The following is a 12,500-nucleotide window of genomic DNA, read 5'->3' as shown; positions in this document are numbered from 1 at the left end:
TTGTTAAGTGCAGCTGATGAATGTGATATCAGAGCTCAAATGATGAAGTTGCATGCTAGCATCTTCAGATGAACTGACTGATGGTGGAAAAGGGACTCGAGCCATCATTTGTCCTGACAGGTGAAATTCCAATTAGAGCAATTTTCTTATGTATTCTGTAAAGACTTTCCCCAAGTTACAACTTAACTCAGTCCATAATCCACACAAAAGATAGATACCATTTTAACATAAAGATGTTAGTCTGTTGCATTTGGGCATTGTAATTCTGTCTTCACTGACCAGTTGTACTCATAAGTAGTAACAATCTTTTTCTGTTAGTTTCTCAAATATATTCTTGTTAGGAATGTAAGATCATCTTTGAGCATTATTCTACAACTTTGAGAGAACTTGTTTTCTGTGAGTGTATTAACACCAAAAACAATTTATGTGAAGTATTGGTGATCTTATAGCAAATTCTGAAGATATGTGAAACACTCCATTATAGGTACATCAATCGAGTAGCTCATTTGGAACCAAGTCACTACAATTCCCCTATTGATAACAATATGAGGAGCTAGGCTATGGGTGCGTTTACTGATCCTATCCACTCATCCATGTTGCATTTAGAGAGAGTAGGAAATCTACTTTGATATGAAGAAAGAGCTTATTCCATAGGTGGGCAATCCTCTGGAGAGATATATCTAACCCGACAACTAGTTCTGTTAGTATTCTGTTGCAGACTTTCTTTTGGATATTTTTTGCCACTTATTGGTCATCAACCCCTCTCAGTCAGGTAACCCGTTCATCCTTTATCAGTGAGGAAAAGGGTTTAATGGCAAGCAACACTATTCAAACATCATTCAAGGGTGGTTTGAGATTTTTCATTATGTGGCCCTAGCCCTATGTACACTTGACAAAGCAGCAGGAAGGTGATGTGTATTGGGCCAACTATGGACAATGATCCCTAATGTTTGTAAGGATCATTCCCTTCAGAAACATGGAAGGTAGTTTCATGGTCTCCACAAGGGAACTAAAACCTACCCAGTATGCCTCTGAGTACACACAACACTCCACCCCAGGACAGGTGGACACGCTCCTTCCCAGCCTGGTTACTTCAGTGCCTGGGCTGCTAATCAAACTCTGGTCACCCAGGCTGCAGTCAGGAAGTTCTATCTCTGTGCACCACAGAGCCAGGTGGTCTGGTATACAGTTTGATTCCCTAGAGCATGTGTTGATGGGAGCTATATGTTTTATAAACATGTAAAACGTCAAGCAGGACAGGTTACTTTTTAGCTTTGTAAGCTAAGCAGAGGTCATCATGTACAAATCTTTGTGATATTGAATAGAGTGAAAGGACTTTTACATGATCTGCTTAATTTGGGAAGTTCATACCTGAGATTTTCTTGGTGGGGACACATTGCATTTTTTTCTAGTTGGTCAGTATGCCTGCATGTGTACATGAAAAAAGAGGCATTATATTCTGTTATGGGTTTGATAAAAGATGATTACAGAGAGGCAATAGTTCCATATCCTGAAGGATATACCTTTAGTTATTAATTGCATTGTTTAGAAAGATGTCCTAGTAGTAGTTGATTCATGGTGGTGAAAAGAGAGTTTGTTGTTCACAAAGGTACCTAGATCTGATTTGACAGTATCTATTTTCAGGGCAGTTTCCATTTATGATGTAGCTGTAGGGGTGTTGCTTCTCAAAAGAGAAGAATACTGATTTCTTTGCGCTGAGTTTGACTGGTGTCCAGACACAAGGCGTTTGTGTAGATTAAACCCTTTAGGAAGATATGGATCTTATCTAGTGTATTGATAACAGCCCCCTGAGTTTGCTGTCATGAGTGAACAAAGTCAGTTGGAGACCCTTGACACTGGCTTGGGTATCAACAAAATGTGTGCTGGAGAAGAGGCTGTAAAAACAGTAGCCTTTAGGATTTTACTGATATCCTGCCTTTTCAGGAGAGTTTGCTACCAATCCAGATTGCGTGTGTGGATTTTTTCTGAGTGCCAGTTTGCTATGCAACAAGTTACGTAAAGTTTTTTTGTTGGGTCAGGTCCTTAGTAAGGCCAGAGTGGGGAATATTGTTTAAGGTCTTGGTTAAATCCAGGTAGGCAGAATGCACTAATCTGTCATTGACCAGAACTTCAGTAAATTTCTCAAGGAATTTAACAGATTTAATAGGCAAAACCTATGTTTCCAAAAAAAAAAAAAAAAAAGGCAAACAACACAGATTGCTAAATACTAAGGGCTTGTAAGCTGCCAATATATATTTTTATGAACTCAGTAATGATGCATTTCTTTATAAATGATACTGATACAGCTAATGTGTCTATAGGTCCTTGCATCAGTGATAGGGCTGGCATTGTGGATAGGTATCTCTGCAGCTGTCCTCCAGGGCTTAGGCACATCCCTCTTTGAGTGACTGACTGAATAAATTAGACAGTGTTTTATGTTAACAGGGAGAAAGCCTTGCAAAGCCTGTTTTTGGACCAATGGAGCCTAATGTGGGTTTTTATTTGGTTTTTGGGGGAACTTTTAAAAAATGTTCTTGGGTAACTTTTGCGGTGGTATAGACTAAATGGAGTGAGAAGAAGACTGAGAATACGTTAGAAGTAAATTTACTGACTAATAAATTAGCGCAACCTTGCAAGGTATAAGCAAAGTGTGTAGTTCAATATAAACAAGTGCAAATTAATACAGCAGTAATTAAAGTAAGTAAAATCCAACAAATATACAGTAGAAACAGATTGTGCTAAGAAGCTAACAGCAAATACACATTCAGAACACTGAAAATCTCTCTCCTTTTCCAAACAACAATCCCAAATGAAAAAAAAAAGATACCACTAGACAGCACACAAGTTTTGATGATTTTTTTTTTTAACACCTTTATTAAATTATCACTTGTGACAGGCAAATTTACATTTATAGAAAAGTAATCAAACTGTATTAACAAATTTACATTAACAAACATAATATTTCACATATTGCTATATATATATATATATATATATCTCATATAACCTAAATGACATTACATAAATTATTCAATTCCTGCCCCTTTTGTTAAATGAGAATCATTTTTATTAAGCCATCAGTTATGACATAAGCCATCATACATTTATATACATGAAAACAAACCACAACAACACAGTCCTACTTGCAAGTATTTTACATCAGAAACCATACTGAAACACTCCCAGTTGCAAACATTATACATCACTTATAATCTACCCAATCATTTTCAGTCAAACATTACATAGCTCATTTAAGTCCTGCCTTCTTTTAAATCTCATTCCTCTCCTGTATGTATTGTTCCCACAATTCCCATTTTTCCCTATGTAGTTTGCTTCTACCCTTTTCTAAAGAGCTTACTTCCAGCTGTTTTATCTCTGTTACTACATTCACTACTTCTAATACAGTTGGTTTAGATTTTGATTTCCAATCTCTAGTAATTGCTTTTTTTTGGCAGCCACCATAATTAAAAATCATCTCCCTCGTCACACCAATCCGCCCACCCAACATCTCCGACAGTGCATCCTGCAGTCTGCCAACCTACCACACTCCCAGAAAATATGTTTCCAAGTACCTCTTTCTTCCCTGTTACACCTCCAACATTTGCTGTCTACATGAGGAAAAATTCTCTGGAGTCTACTTGGGGTATAAAAATATCTATGTAAACATTTCCAAGCAAAAATCCTAAATATTCTAGATTTTGTTGCATATTTGGGAGACATACATATATCCTCCCATTGTTTCTTCTGAATTGCTTATCCAGTCTGTCTTCCCAGTCCTTTTTAACCTCCTCTGAATTATTCTTATAGTTATCATGCAATATTTTATATGCTGTACTAATTATTCCTTTTTTAATGACAGTTTCTGTTCTAGATTCTACTAAAAACTCTACCAGTGCTGCTGTCTCATTTAGGACCCCCTGTTTCTTTCTCTTTGCCTATACTCTATCAATCTTTGATAGGGAGGGAAGTATCTAACATGCAGTCCAAATTAATTCTCGGCCTGTTCCCATTCTCTTAACTTTCCCTCTTCATTTATTTGCTCCCAATACCTTGATTCCTTTACCAGTTTTCTCCAATAAATTCCAGCCCCCTCTTGCCTATTGTCTATATCCCTATTTGCAGTCATCCCTATTGGCGGAATCTCGTTTCTCCATTTCCATGTTGGCTTAGTTCTTAGAATGCTTTCTGCTACTTTATGGCTATAATATTCTGTATGATTATTGTTATTATCCTTATAGGCCTGCATCCAAAATCCCATTATCTCCTTGTTTTTTGAGCTTCCACCCTGTTTCAAAACAAGTCTTAATGTTATCATAAATAGTTATATTAATTCACTTCCCTGATGCCAGAGATATCAGATCAGTTTTCATTTCCAGTATATGAGTGAAAGAGTAATTAATGCTAGCAAAAACTATGATCTTTGGATCCAAACAAAATTCGCCACAGTCACTTTAAATTGAACAATCCTTTACAACAGGAAAGATCATATAGAAACTACCGCACACTTTAAAGAGTGGTCTAGCCAGATACCTAAATATGTATACTTCCGGTCTAGCCAGATACCTAAATATTTATACTTCCAACTGAGTGCAACTTTGACAAAGTCCAAAATCAACACCTGAGCTTAAAAAAAAACACCTTTAATCTCACTTGATTACCAAGAAAATCTCCAGCTATACTCTGTCATATATCATCTATTCAGAGGCGATCTCTGCTTAACATACAAGGCCATGTCAAACCCAGAGCTGTTGGACATGCTACACTTAAAGAAATCCCAATCCCACAGAGCAACATGCTCCGGAGATCTAAACCTTGTCATCACAGTAAACAAAACATGCTGGAGGGGATAGGTTCCTGACCCAGAGACTCCCCAAACTCTGGAATAGACTGCCCATGCATGTCAAGTAGAGTGCCTCTTTGGCCCTCTTCAAAAGGAACCTTGACGATTGGATGGGAGAAAGGAAATTCACCCCGGGGATCACGTCAGTTGCCCTGCTAGACAGGGGTCCAGGGAAGTAAATAGTGTGGGAAGAAATAGCCATGGAATTGTTATGGCTAGGCTTGTATAGGCCCTAGGGCTGATAGCCTAGTACCAACCTATGAACCTATAAGAGACCATAGGTAGAGTCCTACTTCCCTATCTTGAGTTTGGACATCCCCTGACAGCTATAACATCCCAGAAAAACTTTGCCCACCCTCTAAATTATAGTGAGAACTACATGTGCTTGTCCATCACAATTGCCCCCTCCCCCAGTTGTATAAGAGTTGGCACCTTATTGATTAATAAGTTCAGACAAGTCCTTAAAAACACACACCATTTCATATAAGCTTTACGTAAATGCTTTGCATCCCAAGGCATTACGTGATGATAACCCTTCCCACTGGCCACCTTTCCCTTCTACAAACATAGGCAATTCAGCACCAATGGATTCGTTTAACACCCTTCCCATCCTCTCTCTCACTCATCAAAAACTCCCTCCTTATCCTTTACTTACTCTACCCCTGCAGTCCCCTAAACCTTCCTCTTGCCAAACTCTATCGTATAGTTTTTTTCTTTCTACATACAATAAATGCAAAGGGCTGCCAATGTTTCTGATCACTTTTTTTTTTTAACAAAGGTTTACACATTTTTCTGACTTTGTTACTACTCTTCTATTGTGGATCCCACTGTTTGTTTGTATTTACCAATGCTTAATATGTTTATCTATGTTTACTATAGTTTTGCCAGTGTTTAATACTGTATTTATCGATTTTCTAATATTGTTTTTAATCAAATGTTTGTTTGTGTTATCTTCCCTTTTTGCTGTCATGTTACTTGTACTTTCCTGAGCTGAGCCTGAAAATTGTCTAATTGGATCAGTACTGTACCCTGGTCAGGAAAGAATGACTACATAAATAAAAATGCCTACGGAACATAGATTATATACAGTATACTACTGACTTACTACTACTGAAAGCCCACAAAAATCCTAATCAGCTTAACGTAGAGTTACAAAATTATTTTTTTAGTTTATCAGAATGTATAGAGTTTGGAACATTGTGACAGGAATGGAAACCTTTCCTGAGTCAAAGTATGATTAAATTTATTGAACTTACTCATTTTAATTTTTGATGTTTGCCAAGACCTTTTATCAGTACAGTGTGCCCAAAATTCCCTTCTCTGACAGTTCATATGGAGTTACGTGTATTGGCAGCATATTAAATATGGTTGAAAATTATTTTTTATTATTAGCCAAGTTGTTTCTATTACTACTTGAACTATTTGAATGCCTTTGCTTCATGCCATGCTAGTTTCTGTTAGCATATCCTGGTATTTATGTCTGCTTTTCAGTATGCAGTACACTGTAATCGTTAGGTGTAGTTAGTTCTGTGATTTTTCTTTTACTATTGCATCTGTTTGACTTTTCTTGACTGTTGGAATTAGATGATCCCATAAGATCCGAACTTCATTTTCTGTAATTTGTTGTGGTTTACATTTCCAGTGCTTCTGGTTGTATGTGTTAGTATTTGCACAACCCTGATGCAATATTCTTGCCACGTTATTGCACCTTTCAGTTTACAGATCCTCAATCATGAGTATATCAGATCCAGCAGTGAGGTGTGCAACTGTTTCCAGTTTTGTTTTAGAGAACATGCATTTATTTGCATCTCCAACCTTTTCAAAGGTTTTTGTAAACCAGTGTGTATACAGTCTGCTACCTTTATTAAACTTTCTTCTTTTGGTTTAAATTTACCTCCTCGTGTCAAATCTTGATTGATGTGTGGTTGTTCTATACGTTCTCTGTACTTGCCACTATTTTTCTTTTTCTTTTGGATATTTTCTTTGCTCTTTCATTTGTTTTTTTTTATCTTTTTCTGTTGTTGCCCGATTAAGATATTTGTCTGCTTCTGGTTTGATTTCAATTCCCTTGTCTTTCTAAAATGCTTCTTCTGATTTCAGCAAAGATGTCCTCTTAGACTAATTTTCTTCATGGTTTAGAACTTGTACTGTATTTGGATTTGATGATGTCAACAAATATATATGCAGCCCTACAATTCAGCTCTGTACATGTAATCAGTTTCAGGGAGGCCCATACCACCTTTCAGATGGAAGGATGTATATCGTGGTATCTTGTTAACTGAGCCATTGCTTTTTGGGGACAGTTATTCATAGCACAACTGTAATTTAGAACAGAAGGGGCAATCTGATGTATTGTTTGAATTTTATTCCTAGGTGTTAAGGCAGTTTCCAGTATTAGTTGTTAAGTCTTCTAAAATGTTCCTTACTAAGCTTTGTTCATATTTCTTCATGTTTTACTGTTGATCCTTCTGATATTCCCAGATATTTATACACTCCCTTCTTGTTCAATTTCTTTAATCACTTTTCTCTCCCACATTGATATTTTGCTGGTGCTTCAGTTTTCCTGCTGTATATGTTGTTTTTGCACATTTATCAAGACCAAATGCTATTCTTATATCATCTGAGAATGTTTTAACCATCGGCAGCTGTGCTTTTAGGTGCTTGTTGAATGATCTATACAGTTTTAAATAATATATAAAAAAAATAGATGTGATGTCATTGGGCAAGGTAGGTTTCTGGAAGTTAATCTGTAACAATAACCTAGTCTATTAATGAAACAGCTGAGTTAAGCTCAAGGCAAAACAGCGGTGGATACTCTCTGGAATTTCCCTTTTTAGTTTTTAGATTGTTCTCCCTGCCTTTGCTGTTTGGAACTGGGTATGTAAAACCAGACTATTATTACTGACAAATTGTAAGGGTAGGTCTAATATAAATCTAGTTTATAAGAGTAGATTTTACATAAATACAGTTTGTTTTTGCATCGGCTTGGAAATGCAGCCATTTTGAATAAGGCCTATATTCTTATTTTATATTTTACATTGTGCGTGCAACTTTAGCTAATGCAGTTTCAGTAAAATATACAAATAAGCTATGTTTCAGTTAATAACCTTCAGGCTAAAACACTGATGACAAGATGTGCACAACTCTAAGATTATTCAAGAAAGAAATTTGTTGTGTGTCAGAAAAAAACTAAGAGAAAAAGAGACAGACATTTATGAGACATTCACAGATTAGGCATCTGAAATATCTAATCTTATTTAGATGGTACAAGATGTAGAAATCAATGAAGACTGAAATTTTACAGAAAACAGTTAACATTAAGACATAGACACTTTTATGACTGAAGTCAGTTTAGATCTGTCCAGTTTTCAGAGTTACAGAAGTTTAAGTAGTCAGTTTACAGTTTCAGTTTTTCAGTTGTGGAAGTTTGATTCAGTTCATCAGCAATGTCAATCAAGACAGTTTCAGTGATATATGACTTTATCTATGTTGCTACTTCCATTATATTGATGCTCACTACATAATAAAATCCAATTGCAAAAAGTTTGTCATGACTTTTATTGTAACACTAATTCAGAAACAGAAGAGTTTAATGTGAGCCCTCCAATACCTCAGCGGTGACTTAAAACTCAAAACTACTAGATTATCAATTAAAAAGAAACAAAAACAAAGAACGTAAATGTGTGTAAACCTGTTTATAGTATGTGGATTGTGCTGATTACCCTCAGATATTCGTCCAAAGACAAACCAGTTAAGAGCCAGTGTGGCAATCTACCCAACCTTAACAAATGTTAAGCACCCCGTTTATGTTGTTAAGGCTGGTTGTAGAGATTGGCAGTAAAATCTGCATTTATTGACCCGCAAATGACAGAGGAAGAAATTTTATTTATTTTATTGACATTCATTTACTGGGAAAGTCTGACTGGGTCACAAGAGCCCATTTTCAGCGATGGCCTGGGAAGAAAATCTCCGATTAACAGAGAAAACAAATTTTCAAACACAGTTGAAAATTATACTTTACAAAAATAAACAAAGTTGCAAGGCATAAATATATACTAAAAATATGTTCCGAAGAAAACAATGGTAAAAAGTAAAGTAAAACACTATACAATTCTGGAGAGCAACTTTTTGGCAATTCGCAGTATAACTGAACCAAACACAAGACTTTTACTATTACTAAAGGGGAAGCGAGAGATTAGGCAAGATTAGTATAAACTGAGAGGAGGTGATAGAAAGAGGTTTTCAGACAATCTCAGTTGTTAGAATAACAGTATGTTGTAGTGTAGCATTCATTTCCTGAAGGATACGAACTCTGAAACTCAAAATGGATGTCATTATTTAGTGATTTCAATCCTCAGTGGTTTGTCCAAAAAACATAGATTTGTTGAGGAACAGACCAGAAATATTAAGTAATAATCTGCATGTCCTGCAAAAATCTAGACAGTTGAGAGGCATTAAAGTTGAGTGCAAACATAACGGACTATGTTATACTACCTGTCTGACAGCACTCGCTAAGTGTTTTATAGCTTTGAAAGTCAGGATAACACAATTTCTTTCCTGTAATTAGTAGCACATGGAGCAGATAAAGCTCCATGCACTACAAAAGAGTTATGATCAGTTAACCAATCATAACCTTAAATTATGTGTTCTCAAGCTTCACTCTTGAGATGAATTTCTTGGCATCTGTGTCTTAAACACATAATAAGCTGGTTATGATAGGTGAACCACTCATACTCCTCTGTATTATATATAACCTATTGTTTTTTCAGTGTTTCTTTAAGTGTAAATAAAAGGCAATTAACTTCATACAGTATTCAGTACATAAACAATATGCTATTTAATTTGTCTAAAATATCCAAAAAAGTATAAGTAAGGGGGTAGTTGTTGTGATCTTAGTGTGTCTTTGTGTTTGAATGAATCAAATGTGCATTCATGCAAAACAGTAACTTCACAACACAAGATATTCCAAGCTAAATTTCAAATTCAAGTTATGCCTCTAAACCATTACATGGCAAAAACAAAAGTACTAAATTGTAGTTTATGCTTTTATATAGTGCCAGTGGAAAATGTATTCCTTTAATGTTAATTTTAGTTAATTTTCAAAATATAACATTTAGACACTGTTATTGCAAATGTCCAGTACAATACATTTCTAACAAAATTATTAAACAAGTTTTACAACATGCATGCATAGTATACATATATAATCAAAAATCAAAAGCAACTTTACAAAATTATATCACAGCCCACACTATCAGCTTTAAAAGAAAAGTGACAGACATTTTGTAATAGACTTATCAATTTTATTTTGCTGACCCAGTCAGTCTAAAAAATAAATAGTAATAGTTACTTAATACTCAAAGCATAGTAGGTCAGTCTTCATACAGTGTAAAGTTTATATTACATAATACTCTTCGTATGCTAAACAAAAATTAAAAAAAAACTCTGACAAAGTATACAAATTTTGTTTAAAATACAAATCTAACATACAGGAAATATAGGTTCTAGTACATGTAATTTTACTATCGCAGGATGTAAACATTTGCAAAGTAAATTTACAAAATTATTAGTTAACCCCTTAACAAATCTAGATAAAAATTTACAGAAACAAGTATGTCTATTTTTCTCCCCATTCTGCCCTACCTCCGTTGTAACATGGCAGCATTTCTTTGCTTTTCTTTATGAAGGTTGAAGAGAAATATTCATCAAATACCTCTGCTGTTTCCTTATTTTCTGTAACTGTCTTAAATCATCGCGAGGAGGCAATTTTTAAATATTTCTCTTACTTTGTTAAAAAGTTAACAAGACAACATATTTTACATCAACGTGCTTTTTCCGAACCACAAGACATATATAACTCTAATGTCTAATATCAGTGACTGATTGTAATCCTCTGTGATTTAACAGAAAATCAAACATTTAAGAGGGACAGGGTAAAAGTATGAGAGAAACTCACAGACATTTGAGGGATATGAATGGATTTTATTTTTAATTATCTGGTGATCAAACTTTGACCTAACTATAGACCTATGTATCTGAAGTAAGGAGCTGTTTGAAATCATTGGTTATGGTTACATTTATATGCTAATTAATAGGGACTGAAGTCAATTTTTGTTGATTACAAAATATCATGGTTTTGGTTTCTTAAGACTGAAAATAATTTTAATGTCAGTTAACAGCTTTTCAACTGACTGAAGGTCTTTTTTTCAAGGTGTTTTTTAATGTTAGAATGAGGGGGACCAGATCTGTAGATGACCATGTCATCTGCATAAAAGGTAATGGAAAGAGTGGTAGGTCAGCAGATGGGTAATCTGTTAATGAAGTTGGCCAATAGGAGGTGCAAGAACTGAGAATTAGGAGTGCTCCTTTGATAATGGGAGAGGGATGAGAAGTAATCATTTCAGTTTTAATTTTCTGACTCAAGTCAGTTTAGCCTGCTAAACAAATACTAAAATTGAATAATTAAACAAAAATTATTAATGCTAAATACTAATACTAAATATATTTAGCTATAGTAAGTGAATTATGTTTTATCAATCTCTGCAATTTCTGCTGAAATTTCTTTTATTATTATTATAATCTTATTGTTTTCACAAATTTATAACAGTGACTATAACTTCTAATGTCATGTTTGTTTGTACTTGATTTAAGCTACATTTTTTAACAGTAATTGTGGGCCACTGATAAAGTAACAGTCAGGATTTTTAAGTGCAGTATTTTACTGATAGTAACGAAGTTATGAGCCTTCATCACATAGGAACACCAAACATGTGTGAATGATAGTGTTTATAAACAGTGTTAATATGCACAGTTACCACCTGTTATGTTATCTGCCATAGAATTGTTGCACACAAAATTCTATTCATAATGCATTGCTAGGGCACATTATTCAACCAAAAAACAATTTGACTGATGCTACAGGAGGCTGCTCTGCTGAGATATTTTATATTTTTATGTTTAAATATAGTGTTTTGATGTGATTTTTAGCTGTATGTTTTCATAATCGGATGAACGTGTTAAGAAGATGGGTAGTAAGGATCCAAAAACAAGTACTTGGTTGATGTTGAGCTATCTGCCAGTGAAGATGGTAACTAGCAGTAAGTAATAAAGTTATGGAGGTCAGTCATGGATGGAGCTAAAGAAGCAAAGACACAGCAGAAAAAAGTGATGCCTAAGATCCTGAGTCATTATGTTACGTAACCCAAGTCTACTGGGATGATTCCAAAGACATTTTTAAAAGCATTATAAATGCCATGTTTCTGCTTAAACAGCATGTAACAATACAAAATAAGTCCATGGAATTAAGTAGCAATAATATTTATACTGAATAGAAGCTAGTTAACCTGGAGGGTAAGACAAAAAGATACAATTTGTATTTATGTAGATTTTTGAAGGAGAGGAAGAGTTTGAATACCTTGCATTTGTGAAAAATCAAATAACACAATGGGAAAGCTTTTTCAAAAGATCACTGGAAAAGGGATATTAACTGTCGTTGCTATATGATAAATTCTGTAGTCTACTAAAGGTGACTTTGTACACTGTGCGACTTGGTATGAAAAGGTATGGCTGTGGTAAATGGCTTCCAGAGAGTATATTAACTTATTTGTGATTGACTCACAAAAGAATGATCATAAATGAGTGAAACCCCAGGAAAGGGAAT

At 35.0% G+C, this 12,500-nt stretch overlaps 1 protein-coding gene across 1 annotated transcript in view; it reads left to right on the top strand.

Annotated features, from left to right (window-relative positions):
- The window catches only part of ACAP1 (ArfGAP with coiled-coil, ankyrin repeat and PH domains 1), a 1,330,515-nt gene that overhangs the window by 659,401 nt on the left and 658,614 nt on the right, over window positions 1-12,500 (top strand). The gene's annotated exons all lie outside the window — the stretch shown is intronic.

Source organism: Protopterus annectens, chromosome 7.part0 (genome assembly GCF_019279795.1).
Source record: "Protopterus annectens isolate FY-2018-M chromosome 7.part0, PAN1.0, whole genome shotgun sequence".
NCBI classification, from domain to species: Eukaryota; Metazoa; Chordata; order Ceratodontiformes; family Protopteridae; genus Protopterus; species Protopterus annectens.
This window is presented reverse-complemented; position numbering and strand designations above follow the sequence as displayed.